General features: G+C 32.8%; 1 long non-coding RNA gene across 1 annotated transcript; it reads right to left on the reverse strand.

Moving 5' to 3' along the window:
- Positions 1–2,938: 2,938 nt before the first annotated feature.
- Positions 2,939–6,284, reverse strand: LOC138330880 (uncharacterized). Its single transcript, XR_011209613.1, has 5 exons — positions 6,199–6,284; positions 5,129–5,161; positions 4,378–4,425; positions 3,980–4,027; positions 2,939–3,021 (listed from the first exon to the last, which is right to left on the reverse strand). It is a non-coding gene; the product is annotated as an uncharacterized lncRNA (long non-coding RNA).
- Positions 6,285–17,909: the final 11,625 nt, after the last annotated feature.

Genomic DNA, 17,909 nt, shown 5'->3' on the forward strand with positions numbered 1-17,909 from the left:
TAAAACACATTGTAACATTATTCTGAATTGAGCTGATTCTTGTCTAAATATTTTAGAATTATAAAAGGATAAACACCCAAAGGCGAGTTCACATGTTTTAAACATGATTCAGACAGTTCAAAGTTACCACTAGAACGTGATAAGCACCGTAATAATTAGTAATCCATTCCTTTCAGTGAAAACAACTAAAAAATAGGATATTTTTCATAACTGATCGGCTCGTGCCAGAACGAAAAGTACCATAAATTTAAAATTATTCCTTAGGATTTTTTTGTCATGAAACACGATAGTATTGCACAGATCATTACCACAAAACTATATCCTTTCGGGCTCACTACTGCTCCTTAATTTTTCGTCAATCTGCTGCAGGTTGTTTTTGGGTTTCTGGTTACTCAGATTTCTTTATCTCAACTTCCTGGCAGATTTGGTCCCCCTGGGGAGACTTCACATTAGACCTCTTTAGATGTTCTTCCTCGCAAACTGGGTCCTTGCCAGCAGGAAATGGGAGGCGTCGCTTCCTCTCAACCATTCCGTGAATGACTTTGCACGGTGCTGGACTGTTAAAGGCAATGATCTCGAGGGGTTTTCTTTGTGCAAACAAGCTCCAACCATGACCGTGACCGGATAACATCTTGAGGGCTTACCGGGTTCTACAGAAGTTTCGGGATCATCATTGTCCCCTCCTTCATAAAGCGCGACTGTGGTTATCCCACCCAGCCTCGGTCCCGCACGATGCATTCACGTACCGAGATCATTCACCTGCACGCGTGGAAGCTATCTCAGAAGGCCTCGCTCAGACAGACTTTTCTTCAGACGTGTCAGCTCGCAAAAGCCTCGAATCGTCCCCGATCAATTAAATCTTCCTCTTCTGTCGTCTATTAGTCACGCTAGAATATCTTCTGATTGGTGTATTGACCGTAAGATTGTTCTGTTCAAGGCCTCTGTGCAGCTGATTGCGGAATTCCGTCTCTATTTGTTAACGGGACAGAATCTTGCGTCTGGTGCTATTGCAGGCGGCTATGGGTGTTATCGATCTCGTCTATTCTTGCTCATTGAATAGGGTCAACAGGACTTCTCATATGTCTGGTGATCAGGAATGCTTATGAGCAGTCTAATGATCAATCGCGGGCGAAATGCAAGGTTAGAACCTTTGCGACTTTTTTAGCTCTTCTAAATCGATTCTCGTTCCTAGTTGCAATTTCGTCAGAATATATGGAGTATTAAAGTATTCATTTGGTTTTTTTGGGGTTTTTTTTTAACACTTTTTTTGCGGATGATGGTGATGTTCCTCTCTTTTCTTTTCTTACCTGACTAATGCAATCTATCTTTGCATAGTACACATTTGTTTACACAAGGGTTAGTTCAATTTGTAATGACTGTTCCAATCAACATTGCAAATGTGTGATTTCGGTCATTTTTTGATAACTGAAATCCAAGGTGCCTGCCATATGTATGACCCCATTGGACATTAGCTGTCAATGGCAACAAGCATAAATGAAACTAGATACCATACCGGTCCTAAACAACATGTCTCGAAAAAAATGCCAGAGGGGTACATGGAAAACTATATCGTCCTTCCCCCAACTATAGAGGATTTTGGAATAAAATTATAGAAAAGCTTAACTCACATGTTGAAAATTAGTAGGTGAGATGATAAAATTTGATATAAACTCACTTTTGAAAATAAAATAATATTGTTTATGAACAGGTCAACAATACTTAAATTGGTGTTAATTGTCTTACCAGGAATGCTTCTTTTGCTTTTTTATCTTTCAACTTTCCGGGTTGTTTCCCTATAAATTAACAAAAAATATAAATATGACCATTTGTTATATTAAATCTGAATACAAAATGCAGAGCTAATGACAGTTTATATTAATGCAAACAATAATCATGTGAGACAAAACATGTATTTCACTGAAAGGCGAGCGGATTATAACATAAGAACATAATCTTTATTGCCAGGCCGTAAAACACATGAAACTTGATGTCGCTTGCTTCTCAATATACAAGAACTGTCTGACATATCATGTTGGCTCTGAAGACCTTGCGGAATGAACTGCAGTAATATTCTACAAAGTTTGATATAAACTCACTTTTGAAAAGAAAATAATATTGTTTATGAACAGGTCAATAATACTCAAAGTAGTGTTAATTGTCTTACCAGGAAAGCTTCTTTGCGTCTTTTCTTTCAACTTTCTGGGTTGTTTCTCTATAAATGAACAAAAATATAAATATGACCATTTGATATCTTAAATCTGATTACAAAATGCAGAGCTAATGCCAGTTTATAATATTGCAAACACTAACCATGTGTGACCAAACATATAACATAATCTTTATTGCCAGGGCGCAAAACACATGAAACCTGATGTCGCTTGCTGCTCAATATGCAAACAACTGTCTGCTGCTGACATATCATGTTGGCTCTGAAGACCTTGCGGAATGAACTGCAGTAATATTCTACAAAATATTTTTTTCAGCAGGTTCAAAGTATTGCATAGAACAAGTTGCAGCAAAATAAGTAAAATTTGGAACCGTGACAGAGAAATAGGTGTGCCATCGAGGCCAGGGGCTACATCTGCATGTATCAACTAAATTCACCCTTTGTCAACTTGACCGACATTTATTAATGGTTTTATTATCAACCCAGTCTTTCCATTTTAATTCACCTCTTTAGTAAGTCTTTCACCATAAAACGCTTTACCGAGGACCACAAATATGGCAAATGAGAATATTCCACATAGGGGATTTTATCGACTTTGGTTTAATTTATTCCTCATACCCTGTTCTTTATGTTCAAGGAAATTTCATTTATGCTGCATTTTTCCCGGGTAAAGTAGAAAGAGATACAATCCCTAGCCTGGATTGCCTTGTAGGAAATATTTCGCCACTTTTTTATGTAAACAAAGACATACATGAAAACATACTTACTAATATAATTGGGTGGAGGGGTACTATCTCCGGCCTTAAATGATACATCTTCCTCGGGTTTTGTTTCTTTGTCGCTTTCAGATCCATCTGTAGTTATGGGGCAATTTGATAGGTATTCATCATGAAACACAATGAAAATGTTTATCAAAACGCGACCAAGGGAAAATTAACAATGATCTTAATAGAAACATGAAGTTTATCAATGAGGTATTTTTTGTGTTGGAATTGATCATTTGGAGCAGCTGAAGTAGGTTTTACAGTCCAAATGTGGTTTACGTCTAGTACACACATGAATCGTCTTCGTTTTGTGATTTTGTTATTTAAGAAAAAATATGACCATATGTCGAATTTTATCAATGATAGGTTAGTTATTAATTAATCGCCAACATTATTTTTACTAGGCTTTCTCTCGCCGACTTAAGTCGGCGTTATGTCTTATAGTGAGATGTTTGAAAGACGGCCCCGGGTACGAAAAATTTTAAAACTGAAAATATCTTTAGTAAGGTATTTTTTTTACTTAAAGTTCTTTCACTTAACGCCGTATTTCACACCGTTGTAGATATAGAGGTTAGACAACGAGCAGTTGTTGATTAATGAATCTATCTGAAACGAATGAGTTTTTTCTTTAAATTTACAAAAGACACTTGCATCTCTTTCCCATAACTCTCATAAAAGTACTTTAAATTTTATAAAATTCTGTTTGCTCATATAATATAGCAGACATTCCTTCTTTATAATTATCGCCATTTGTTTCAATTCTGCGCCGTAACTTTTCTTTTGTCTTAAGTTAGCTTTTTCCGAATTAAAAAAAACTTAATCGCGCTAGTTAGTAAATCGATTTGATTATTCTGATATTCTCCTACTTTAATCATTTCTTCAAGCTCCTGTTCAGTAGAACAAATCGTTCGTTATATCCTATGTGTGTACATAAATTCAGGGATAAGTGATACACAATGTTAAAAATCAGCTAAGAAAGGATAGAGTTCATTATGATATATGCATTTGATATCTATCGACAGTTTACAATTAATTAAATGTTGCCTACCTGGATAGCCTCTTCGATCTTGAGCATTCTGATGTCGATGTTGTTTTCCTTCAATTAAAAAGAAAAGAAAAAGACAATTTTTTTAGGTGTCATAGCTTTTAAAGTGCGTGTATCTCTTTGCTATATTATGTTTTGTTTATTTTGCCCTATGCTTTGGTATTAATTTTTATTTGGAATGAAACAGAATATTTATGTCTTTAATATATATTTCGAGTTAGATCGATGGAGCTTTAACAAATCCTCATAACACTGACTTATTACAATTTTCATTGTTTTTAAATCAGCATTCCTTTCAGTCCTGAAATATTATCTTAACGGATTTGTATCAGGGTATTTTATTTTCTAATAACCTCAAGCACTAATACATGTATGCGTTTTATAATTCATAAATTCTCTACCTGGATAGCCTCCGTGCTGTGTATTATTCACATTTCGTTGTTGTCTACCTTTAAACAAACAAAATACAACAAATAAGCCAGACAACAAAGCTAGATTTTATATCGAAAACCATATTGGTTCTTAACATAAATTTAAAGTATCTATTTCGATTCCACCTTTTAGTTCCGTCGTCCTTGCCTATATGGAGTCGGAAGGAACCTAATATTATGTGAAAACTATATATTTCCTGTTGCCTTGAAACGCACGTTTCTAAATGTTAAGGATATTGTCAGTTGTGTGATGTTCAATGTCCTTAGACTATTTAAAAATTGTAAATGATATTATATCCCAGTGACCTTAAAGCAGACATACAAATGTAGTATAAATTCGGGCAAGTCGTATAATTCTATAACAGGCAACACTGATACAAATGCATTTCAAAGTTTTGAAATAATTCGAATTTAAGATATGCATACGCTTTAACTTTTCTAAACAAATAAACCCAACAAATGAAGATATTGCTGTCATAACCAGAAAGGAAAAAATGCTATGAATTTCAACATTATGATAAGATCCTTTTGATTGCATCAACAAAGATTGACTGCTATGCTTAATTGAAGTTGAAATGTGGATTTCCTGAGGTTATTTCCATATATGTGGTTGAATTTAAATATTGAATGTTTTAATTTTAACTAGACAGATTGCATAACATAAACCATCTCGACTGTTTAAATCATTTTAACTAATATATATTGAGTATATACTACTTACGTTTTTTACCTTTTTTATACCTTGGCTTTTTTCCTGCATCAAAATCAAAATTCAAATATTTACTTATTTTTGTTTCCAAACACGAAGCAAATGGAAATTCAATTCGTTTGCGATAACGAAAATCACCGTAATATATGACGCCACGTGATTACTACGAATGAACGATAACTTTGTTTTACATTTGCACACTGTTAAAAACATGCAGGAAATTTCAAAAATAAATATTTAAGATGTATTGGTATGTTATGAAAAGACTTTTGACATGTTACGTTTCCATCTTCAATCAATTGAAAATTCATAAGTTTTGATTAATTAAGTTGTAGAAAACATTCAAATGAACAGACAAGCGTGTATGGTGCATTATAAACATGATATTTTACGAACTGTTAAAGGTTTTTTTCCATGCCTAATGCATGTTTAATAACGTTTTTGAGCTCCTATTTGAATATAAAACACATTAAAACAAGTGCATTGTAAATATTGCAATTCTCACAACGCTGGTAACTTTTGTTTAATGGTAACATCTTAAAAGCCCATCTTCGTTTGTGAGAATGACGATTATTGCACATATATCCATATTTCTGAATTTCATCTATGTGATACAACTTTAATAGAATATGTTTCTTATCAGATGCTCTTAACCTCATAGCTGGTATTCTGTTATAAAGAGTTTGCTAAGCTATCATTTAGATCTAATCTATCGTTGTGACATTTAACTCTGATGCAATATCAAGGCTTTATAGTTACTGATATTGGTATAAAAAATCGAAGCATTCAGCAAAATTATCAAAGTTTTTAATACTAAAATAGAACAGATGCTTAACTATGTCACTGACCTTATTGTTTAATATTTGATCAATTTTCGGAACTGAAATTCACAAACCCACAAGATGTTTCTGAATAGCTACAATTTTACAATATGCAGTTAATATGGTGTTAAAGCGAACGACATAACTCTTCTGTATAAATTACAGTCAGTATAGTATCATAATTGACCAAATCAAAGTATTAATATATGACATAGTTATTTATTTATAATATAATAATGCATGTGAATTATTAAAACCTACTGAAAACTTTCGTCGTGTGTTCAGACGAAGTAATAATATCGTCTTTTGTTGGTGTTTCTTCGTAGTTTCTTTCTGTGTTGATATCGACCCATCTGATAAAATAAATCATTTAACTGTTGATTAATAAACATAGATTATGTATCCAGTAGGATAATGATTCCCGTTTTTCTCCGATTTTTTTTGTCTTTTCTGCAAACAAATTTGTAACGAGAAGTATGAAGTATACAAAACCGTAATTGTCAACAACTAAATGCGTTTTTTTTTTTTTTCCGTTTTCTATCACAATATTCTAACTTAATTAAACTGTTTAGAGCATATTGTTTACAATATAAAATAGGAGGTGGTTGAATGAGATAATCATTATGGAGTTCTGCCAAAATAACATAATTTCACATTTACAACATGAACATTACTACAGAAGGTATTAAATTTTGGTTTTATTTTCAGTTAATTACATCAGCATGCTAAATATAATTTTGATACAAAACTGCGTAGATGCTTAGGAACCAAAAACGGTAGGGATTAGTTGGCATGCTAGTGTACATCAACCCGGATAAATACAAAGTATTCCAAAATGATAGCTCCATCTGGTTAAAAACCTATTTCACAGTTAACGCTACTGCCATCAGTTTACAGGGAAATCATTGGAAATTTCAACATTTTATTTCTTAATATAATTGTTAATTCTAATAATGCAATAAAAATATCACATAATATTACAATAATGACAATACTTGTATCTTAAGTTTCCTTTTTTAGAGGAAATTCTCATGATACAAATTATTGGATATCAAGATAATATGTACAAATGTATATTATTTTATTTCATTATAAGAGTTACTCCCCATGTTATTTATTTATTGGTTATTGTACTAGCGTTGCATTTTTCTATACAATGCAAATCGATTTTATAGTTTATATTGATATAAACTTCCTCTCGGGAAATATTATATTAATTACAGAAAAAGAGGATAAATTAAAGTTTCTCATACCTGGGTCACACCTGGTGTATTTTCTTCTGTGGATTCTTCATTTTCTTGTACCCTCCTCCCCTTATTAACAAAAGAGATCATACACCTTATGTTTCATCGTGCATGAGTGAATATGTAAAGTAACTTACCTATCTAAGACGAACATGTGTGATACGAATTTCAGCTTATAACAAAGTTAATTCAAAACATACAACGAATTTTACCTTATTGCGAATCATCTTTAATTTTTAATGTTTCTTTCTGTCGTATTCTAAAGGAATAACAATAGATTTCTGTCATTCCACAATTAAGATTAATATCTACCATTGAAGGTAGGTATTAGCGTTCACAGTTTACTTAGTAAGTGTAATGTCATGAAGTTTCAGAACAACTACTTCAATGTTAGTTAACACAAATGATGTCACAGTCGATAAAATCCCATCGCAAGGGAGATAGCTCCATAATGTATAAACTAACGATGGGATAGTTAACTGAATGTCTATCAGTAGAACAAATCGTTCGTTATTAGCTGTGTACATAAATTCAGGGGTCAGTGATATGTTGTAATGTTAAACCTCATTTAAGAAAGGTTCATTATATAAAAATATACATCTTATATTCATGGACAGTTAATAATTGTTTCCTACCTGGATCGCCTCTTCGCTGTTTAACATTCGGCTGTCGATGTTGTCTTCCTTAAAACGAAACGAAAAGAAAAAGCCAAAAGGCGTTTATGGTTATTAAAGTACGTGTATCTTTTTGCTAAATTCTGCTCTTTCTCTTTTATCATATGCTCGACATGCATGCGTTCATAATTCTATATTCCCCACCTGAATAGACTCATTGCTGCATAAGGCAGATAACAGCAAATTTATATTGAATACCATTATGGTTCTTAGCATAAAAAAATTAAGTTTCCATCTTGTTGTTTCGTCGCCCTTGCCTATATGGAGTCGGAAAGAACCCATGTGAAAATTATTGTTTGCGTTTCCTAGGATATTTCTGTTCGGATTTCAATAAAATCGATTAAGAAATTTATTAGTTGTAGTTATATGAAATAAAGACCAGACAAATGCTGTATGTTGGCTTTGTTCTACCGTCGGAAACGGTGAACGGAAGACATGCGTAAACAGCCGATCGGTCGAAACCAAAGTTCATATAGGGATTGGATTTCGCTTTTATGTTAACCATGCTTGTATGGAGCAATTCCTCTAAGAATATACTCAATATGGGACGCTAGCGAAATCCAATCCCTATATTTACACTCATACGACTTTTTATTTATATTTTATGCAATAAAATAGTCATTTGAAAGTGACGTAATTATTCAATAAAAGTCGGTCAAAAGTTGGAGGAGCTTACTCAATCGAACAGCGAATGATGACTCTTCACGTAAGATAGAATTATTCATCCGCGACGACAAAAACGTTCAATATTTTAGTGTAAAATAAACATGGCAAACAAAGTAAATTTCAGAGATATTTTATTTTATCAGATCAGAGCTATTAAGATATATTCAATTTTGCTAAAAGTTAATATATAGCGTAATAACAAAGTATTTGTACTCGGCCACATGTGCGAACTCGGTGACCGTTATTGTGCAGCGAGTAGCTCAATGTGTTTGAGATTGTCGTCTGACTTGACGATATTACATCCTTGGGAGCCATGTGATTATATAATGCTTAGATTCATCGCCATCGATAAATGGAACAACTTCACTTGTGTTTGATGGATACATTGTATTTGTGGTGACGCGTTACTGTTAACACGTGGATTACTAGCGGTGCATGTTTTATAATACACACGATCAAATTCTCAAAGAAGAAAGACATGAGGATATGTTTATAACTGACCTCTGTCAGAGGGTCTCACGCCCGTCCACCCCAATGACTCAATCGTAGGACGAACACAGACACAGCCACCATACAGTTATGGTAAACAAAATCGGCTAGCATTAGTCACCTTGAGGATACAACTGTCGACCGAGGCAAAGCCGAGGGTGACAGTGATATTCCGAGGGGTGACACTATACAATTAATGCCCCGTGATAAAGCGTTATGACGATTTGACCACCCGAGTGTCGTTATGTCACCCCGATGATGTAGCCCAAGAGTAGAAAAAAGAAACGAGTACGCATCTTTTTCGGGCGGTTAATATTTTGTAATGTCAAAAATACACTATCACTCGTTGCTAGGGGGTTGCTACGAACGTGGCTTTTGTCTTCTTTTGTTCTAATGCTAACTGCCGTGTGAAAGTGTATAATGCCAAATCACTCTCGACCAATCAGAATACATGATTTAAGCTGGAGGTAAAATAAATACTACCTGCTTTAGAGGATGACAGTGCCTAGTGTCACCCTTCAGATTATCAATGCTATCCTCGGCTTTGCCTCAGTGTTATCCTCGGGTTGATACTAGGCACATCACCCTCTAACGAATGTAATATTTAATATACAAATATGGCCCTTGTGGGAGGGATACATCTAGAATTGTCTCCCTGGAAAGAGTTATTTTCTCGAGGGCGAAGATGTATCCCGACACATAGGGACATAAATATTTTATTATACCGAACAAAATTAAAAGAAAAAAAATCTCTGTTAAAAGAACCCATGAAGATATTTCCCAACAACAACGTTGTTAAATTCCTTGGGCTATAAAAAATAAACAACAGCGTTGCCATTGTTGGTTGACGTTGCAGATGACGTCAACTTCCAATCACGTGCGGAGCTTCCAAGGGGTTATTTCCCTGGGGTTATTTCCCTCGGGAGTTATTTCCCTGGGGTTATTCCCTCGGGGGTTATTTCCCTGGGTTTATTTCCCTCGCCTTCCAATTCCGGGGAAACATCTAACTTATTCAATGTCATGTGATCAAGTTTAATCCAATCAGAACATTCTAAATGAAAGTGAGGTATAATAAATAATAATATGATATGCATGTCAAATATTTAGCGATATCTTAAAACTTACCCCTGTGATCAGACAAAGAGATAGGAGCATCCTTTGTTGATGTTTCTTCATTATTTGTTTCTTGATTAATATCAGATCCATCTGGTAAAATAAATCAGTTAACTGTTAATATATCATTGTTAATTACATATCCGGTAGGATATTGATACGCGCTGTAGAAAATTCTATCTATACAATTATTTTCCTTCTTTCTGCAAACAACTTTTTAACGAGAAACTACGTATGATGTATATAAAACCGTAATTGTCTACGACTAAATGCGGTAATTTCCGTTTCCTTTCACAATTTTCTTTATTAAACTTGTAAATATATTTAAAATTTCTGGATTGGAAATTAAGATCATAAGTGTTCTGAGTAAACATTGCAACTTTCGTTTAGGTATATTGTTTAGGCTAAAATCGGAGGCGGGTTATGGAGACAAACTTATGAATTCTGAAGAAATAGCAGCAATTCACATGTACAACATGAACTTTTCTACATAAGATAAATAAGGTTTTATTTTATTTTCAGTCAATTACATCATCATGCTAAATTTCACTCTGATACAAAATTGCGTAAATGCTAAGAAACCGAAAACAGTAGGGATCAGATGACATTCTAGTATAACATCAACCGGATAAATACTAAGTATTCCCAAAGTTATATATCCATCTTGTTTAAAACCTATTACAGACTAAATGCCAACACCATTAATTAGAGGGAAATCAGTGGGCATTTAAACTGTTTTATTTCTTAATATTATTGGATATATCCAAAGTACGCCATATAAATATCACAATATATTACAATAATGTCAATATTAAGCTTATGTTTCCTTGTTTTATAGGAAATTCTCAAGATATGCTATATTTTGATATCATGATAAGTCTTGTGTCACTTTCCATTTTGTTATTTTATGGTTCTAAGTAGCTTGAATTTTTCCATATAACATTACAGTAATATACCGAGTAGAAATTAATACAAACGTCATTTCATAAAATAGTATTTTCATTGCGGAATAAAGAGGATAAATTATGAGTATTCTTACCTGGATCACTCCTGGTGTCTTCTTTTATTGATTCTTTCTTGGCTTTATCAACTTCCCTTATAAACAAAATAAATCATGCACCTTTGATCCTTGCGGAGCAAAACTTAAATATTGAAACGTGTTTAATACAATTAATTATGAAATTAATACAAATTCACTATATAACTACGAAAGCCAACATTCTTAATAAGACTAACGCCAAAATGTGTTGCAAACATCCTGTTGTGGAGGCCATTTTGTCCGACCGTTCTCGTATCCTGGCGTCATGCAGTTTTCTTGACATCATCTCATTGTTTCTGTCATAACTTCACAGTGGATTTTCTGACCGGCACAGCCAAATTGCTCCGACTAGTTAAAAATGTTTACACTAGTGGCATATGTAAACAAATTGCAAACGGGCAACGTCAGTGTGGATATTGGATAGATTATGTGATAAAGTATTGGATAGATTATGTGATAAGTATATGCTTATAGGGGTATAGAAAACCCTACCATACATATATATCAAAATGTCAATTTCACTTTGTGTTAAGATTAACCATTAATATGCAGCGTTAAAGTAGTAAAGAATGATTTTGCGGTGCTCACATAAAAAAAGTTGAAAGAGCACTCGGTATTTAGTAGGTTTCACAGAATCTGAGTTTGCTACGATAGAGAGAAAATAAGTTTTACCTGCCACTTTAACACACTTTCCCCAACGTAATTTATAATCATTTGATCTCATGATATATCTGTTGGCCAATAACCATATAAATCACAGATTTTAAAGAACGAATAACATTTGAACAATAGAAAGTAATGAAAGTAGTTTGCACGAATGACACCTTAAAGCAACGTTGGTCTCAAATATCTCATGCTATGGTTAACATATGGATACTGACGAAAAGAAGGACAGACACGTACACTTTCATTAATTTACTCCTTTTGGTGAAAAATGTTCATAATAATTTAAAGATTTCAAGTTAGAAGAATGGTAATAAAAATATATATATTTCGACAATAACACTTGTATTAATGCACCTCTATCTTAAAGCTTAGCTTACAGCTTTTGTACGTTGTCTTCTAATGTTGTTCTTAGAACATCTAAAACCCAAAAACACAAAAAAAAATGCTTTCTGTACGATTGTAATACCACGCTAGTATCAGAATTAGTTTTCCTGAACATTGAATTCACATGAATGTTTAAAAATATTTATCTGAGTGAGTTATTTTTCTTTAATTATTTGCACATTTCCTCTTATTGGTCATTACCGTAGCTAAAGATTTTTTTTTAAATACTAAGCGTGTATTACTTTTCCTGTCAACAAAACATGTCGATGAAAAATAATAACGGGCCATTAGGTATAATTTGTAAATGATGAAGATATTAAAAAGGTTATCACAGAAATCCGGCTGGTGCTTGGACAGTCCGTATGTATAGGATAGCATTGTCTCCTTTCTCCCAAAAAACAAAACGATCAGTACCGAGACGACATATTGTAAAAGGAAATTTGAAGTCTCAAAAACTAAAAGCTTACCGTTTGTGTAGTTAATAGTAAATTTAATGTTTATTCTCATAATGTCTGTCGTATTCTATTTCTATGGGCTGTCCATTTCATCGGGCAGAGAAATGACACTATACACGTATACCGGAAGTTTGAATATTGTTTTATGACTTAAACTTTATTAAAATCTAGTCACCCACTTATCATCAGCAATAAGCTGTTTAAAGGAAAAGTTTACAGAGGACAGACTTTTCATTGGTGGTAACTGTGAGGAAAGTAAGAACGTTTTGTAACTAAAGAAGATTACTAATTCGTCTGCTCCTGTTTTTGATAGTGAAAACAATACAATATGTCAGCGGTGGAACATCGAAACTGAACATATTCACAGGGTTTTAATTTTGCAGTATAAACTTAATATACATTTTTGAGCATTGAATAACAGTTAAGAAATTCAAAATGTTGAACAAGTTGATGCTTTGAATTCGTTGATATAGCAAACATTTTCCCTATCTACTGTACAGTATAATGCAAGAAGGATTGCAAATATGCTTTTATTTCGATATGTTTATAAATCGTTATATATAAAGTACGACAAAAGGTTTTCTGTAAGCGTAAGCGTTTCATTGATTACATAAAGAAATTATTCTTGAAGGTGCTGAAGTATTGCCACTGTATCGATATTGAAACAATTGCATCGCTGGTATATGTAAAAAAAGTATTCTTGCAATAGAGATTTGCGTTGAACAAAAAAGAGACAAAAAAGATGGAAAAGTACCTCGTTCCGTTTGTAGATTTTGAAAAAGTTCCTGCAGTCCATCTACAATGCAAATTATATCAAATTATTAAGTTATAAGAAACCATGTAAGATGCCAAAAAGCATACTATATTATATACCAACAAAATTGTATTAGCAATTATGATGACATTCCATCACATACATAGGACTGATGTTTAAACTCCCTTACTGGTTTAAAATATTGTCACTATTTCAATACTTCCACAGGTTTACGTACTGGCGTTTTTACAATATCAATTAATGAACAATCTTAAAAGAGTAAGCACGTTTCTTGATCAATTTGTATATTAAGACAACGTTTATATAGATCATCGAAAATGTATAACATAACACAAGTGCAATGCCTAAAATGCTTCATAGATCCTACTACAGAACTAAAGAAAATGAAAAAAAGGCGGAAGACTAATCGTATTCCGTTTGAAATACATGGATTTCTCTTAATGAAATATCACCAGTTTGCATAACAGTTGAGATATTCAAGAAAATCAGTTGGTGTTTTGAATTCGATGATATAGCGAAAGTTGCCCACGACGAACTTAACCCATATATATAGGATAAGCAAGAACATTTGCTATTATAACTCTATTTCGATATGTATACAAATCGTTTTTATGCAAAATACGAAATAATCTGTAACCGTTTTGTTCAATATGTCAAGAATGTTTTATTGAAAGAGTTGAAATATTGTCACTAAATCGATATCACAACAGTTGTATCACAAAATATGCAAAATATGTGCCATTGAACCAACAAGAGACACAGAAACGGGAAAAAACGGTACCTCGTTCCGTTTGTAGATTTTGACAACGGTCCTGAAGCTCATCTACAATGGATATCATATTGAATTATAATTAACAAAATATGATAACAAAATAAACCTCGAAAGATGAAATGCTAATTATAAATTATGAAACAAGAGAACGAAAAATTTGAAGACTCATCATATTAAGTTTGCTACATTCTGATTAAATTCCGTCACAAACTAAGATCTGATGCTAAAACGCTTTTATTGATTTAAAATATTGTCACTATTTCAATACTTCCACAGGTTTACGTACTGGCGTTTTACAATATAAATTGAATTAACAGCTTAAAAGAGGAAGCACGTTTCTTGATCCATTTGTATATTAAGACAACGTTTATATAGATCATCGAAAATGTATAACACATAACACAATTACGATGCCAAAAATGCTTGATAGATCCTGTTACAGAAGTAAAGAAAATGTAAAAAAAGGCGGAAGACTGATCGTATTTCGTTTGAAATACATTGATTTCTCTTTATGGAATGGCACCATGTTTGCATAACAGTTGAGATATTCAAAATAATCACTTGGTGTTTTGAAGTCGATGATATAGCGAAAGTTGCCCACGACGAACTTAACCCATATATATAGGATAATGCAAGAACTGTTGCTATTATAACTCCATTTCGATATGTATACGAATCGTTTTTATGCAAAATACGAAATAATCTGTAACCGTTTTGTTCAATATGTCAAGAATGTTTTATTGAAAGAGTTGAAATATTGTCACTAAATCGATATCACAACAGTTGAATCACAAAATATGCAAAATATGTGCCATTGAACCAACAAGAGACACAGAAACGGGAAAAAAAGGTACCTCGTTCCGTTTGTAGATTTTGACAACGGTCCTGAAGCTCATCTACAATGGATATCATATTGAATTATAATTAACAAAATATGATAACAAAATAAACCTCGAAAGATGAACTGCTAATTATAAATTATGAAACTAGAGAACGAAAAATTTGAAGACTCATCATATTAAGTTTGCAACTTCTGATTAAATTCCGTCACAAACTAAGATCTGATGCTAAAACGCTTTTATTGGTTTAATATATTGTCACTATTTCAATACTTCCATAGGTTTACGTACTGGCGTTTTACAATATCAATTAATTAACAGCTTAAAAGAGGAAGCACGTTTCTTGATCCATTTGTACATTAAGACAACGTTTATATAGATCATCGAAAAATGTATAATACAACACAAGTACGATGCCAAAAATGCTTGATAGATCCTGTTACAGAAGTAAAGAAAATGCAAAAAGGCGGAAGACTGATCGTATTTCGTTAGAAATACATAGATTTCTCTTTATGGAAATGGCACCATGTTTGCATAACAGTTGAGATATTCAAAATAATCATCTTGGTGTTTTGAAGTCGATGATATAGCGAAAGTTGCCCACGACGAACTTAACCCATATATATAGGATAATGCAAGAACTGTTGCTATTATAACTCCATTTCGATATGTATACAAATCGTTTTATGCAAAATACGAAATAATCTGTAACCGTTTTGTTGAACATGTCAAGAATGTTTTATTGAAAGAGTTGAAATATTGTCACTAAATCGATATCACAACAGTTGAATCACAAAATATGCAAAAATGTCATTGAACCAACAAGAGACACAGAAGAGGAAAAAACGGTACCTCGTTCCGTTTGTAGATTTTGACAACGGTTCTGAAGCTCATCTACAATGGATATCATATTGAATTATAATTAACAAAATATGATAACAAAATAAACCTCGAAAGATGAACTGCTAATTATAAATTATGAAACTAGAGAACGAAAAATTTGAAGACTCATCATATTAAGTTTGCAACTTCTGATTAAATTCCGTCACAAACTAAGATCTGATGCTAAAACGCTTTTATTGGTTTAAGATATTGTCAATATTTCAATACTTCCACAGGTTTACGTACTGGCGTTTTACAATATCAATTAATTAACAGCTTAAAAGAGGAAGCACGTTTCTTGATCCATTTGTATATTAAGACAACGTTTATATAGATCATCGAAAATGTATAACATAACACAAGTACGATGCCACAAATGCTTGATAGATCCTGTTACAGAAGTAAAGAAAATGCAAAAAGGCGGAAGACTGATCGTATTCCGTTTGAAATACATAGATTTCTCTTTATGGAATGGCACCATGTTTGCATAACAGTTGAGATATTCAAAATAATCACTTGGTGTTTGAAGTCGATGATATAGCGAAAGTTGCCCACGACAAACTTAACCCATATATATAGGATAATGCAAGAACTGTTGCTATTATAACTCCATTTCGATATGTATACAAATCGTTATTATGCAAAGATACGAAATAATCTGTAACTGTTTTGTTGAATATGTCAAGAATGTTTTATTGAAAGAGTTGAAATATTGTCACTAAATCGATATCACAACAATTGTATTTCACAAAATATGCAATATGTGCCATTGAACCAACAAGAGACGCAGAAAAGAGGAAAAAAACGGTACCTCGTTCCGTTTGTAGATTTTGACAACGGTTCCTGAAGCTTATCTACAATGAATATTATATTGAATTTTAATTAACAAAATATGATACCAAAATAAATCTCGAAAGATGAACTGCTTATTATAAATTATGAAACAAGAGAACGAAAAAATTGAAGACTCATCATATTAACGTTTGCTACTTCTGATTAAATTCCGTCACAAACTAAGGTCTGATGCTAAAACGCTTTTATTGGATTAAAATATTGTCACTATTTCAATACTTCCACAGGTTTACGTACTGGTGTTTTACAATATCAATTAATTAACAGCTTAAAAGAGGAAGCACGTTTCTTGATCCATTTGTGTAATAAGACAACGTTTATATAGATCATCGAAAATGTATAATATAACACAAGTACGATGCCAAAAACGCTTGATAGATCCTGCTACAGAACTAAAGAAAATGCAGAAAGGCGGAAGACTGATCGTTATTACGTTAGAAATACATAGATTTCTCTTCATGAAATGGCACCATGATTGGATAACAGTTGAGATATTCAAAATAATCAGTTGGCGTCTTGAATTCGATGAAATAGCGAAAGTTGCCCACGGCGAACTTAAGACATATATATAGGATAATGCAAGAACTGTTGCTATTATAACTCCATTTCGATATGTATACAAACCGTTTTTATGCAAAATACGAAATAATATGTAACCGTTTTGTTGAATATGTCAAGAATGTTTTATTGAAAGAGTTGAAATATTGTCACTAAATCGATTATCACAACAATTGTATTACAAAATATGCAATATGTGCCATTGAAACCAACAAGAGACACAGAAAAGGGAAAAAAAAGGTACCTCGTTCCGTTTGTAGATTTTGACAACGGTTCTGAAGCTTATCTACAATGAATATTATATTGTATTATAATTAACAAAATATGATACCAAAATAAACCTCGAAAGATGAACTGCTAATTATAAAATTATGAAACAACAGAACGAAAAAATCGAAGACTCATATATATTACGTTTGCAAACGTCTGATTAAATTCCGTCACAAACTAATGTCTGATGCTAAAACGCATTTTATTGATTAAAAATAAAGTCAACTAATTCAAGACTTCCACAAGTATACATACTGGCGAATTATAATATAAAATTAATGAACAGCTTTAAAC

This window comes from Argopecten irradians, chromosome 9 (assembly GCF_041381155.1).
Source record: "Argopecten irradians isolate NY chromosome 9, Ai_NY, whole genome shotgun sequence".
NCBI lineage: Eukaryota > Metazoa > Mollusca > Bivalvia > Pectinida > Pectinidae > Argopecten > Argopecten irradians.